Source organism: Myotis nattereri (assembly GCF_964212035.1).
Source record: "Myotis nattereri genome assembly, chromosome: 18".
Taxonomy (NCBI): domain Eukaryota; kingdom Metazoa; phylum Chordata; class Mammalia; order Chiroptera; family Vespertilionidae; genus Myotis; species Myotis nattereri.
In genome coordinates, this window is record NC_138093.1 from 9,477,531 (window position 1) to 9,478,288 (window position 758).

A 758-nucleotide genomic window follows, 5' to 3' on the forward strand; every position below is an offset into this window, starting at 1 on the left:
TACACCAACTCCAGCACCACGGGGCTACCCCGTGTCTCTCTTTGCGAGAGTCCTCGTTTCTTGGTTCATCCTCCCTTTTGCTTTTCTAACCTCTTCCTCTACGCCTGGTGTTCCTGCTGCCCACGTTCACGGTCCTCTGCAGCTTTCATTCCCAGTGGCGTGTGGTGGCAACATAGGTCAACGCTCAACCGCTGCAATGCGTGTGTTCGCTTTTTAATGTGGGTCAACGAGCACAGCACACTACGTGGGCAACAGATCCTCATGGTGCGAACCTCACTGCCCCACCGGGTCCCACGCCCGCATGTGGGTGGTGGGGACGTGGCCTTGGCAAGAGAAACATGACCCCTGTGGCCCACAGCCACGGAGCCCACGAGCGAAAGGGCTTTGTCCATCGCCTCCTTCACTCGACTACTGATCCTGCAATAAGTGATTTTGCCTCCAAAGCAGCGGTTCTCAACCTGTGGGTCGCGACCCTTTTGGTGGTCGAACGACCCTTTCACAGGGGTCGCCTAAGACCATCCTGCATATCAGATATTTACATGACGATTCATAACAGTACAGTTATGACGTAGCAACGAAAATAATTTTATGGTTGGGCCACCACATGAGGAACTGTATTTAAAGGGCCAGAAGGTTGAGAACCACTGCTCTAAAGCAACAGAGAAGGGGAGTGCAGGTGTCAGTAAAAAGCCGTGGCCTCCCACGGTACGTGGCCCCTTTATTTTTTTAACTTAGAAGAAAAAGAGCCAAGCCACCTA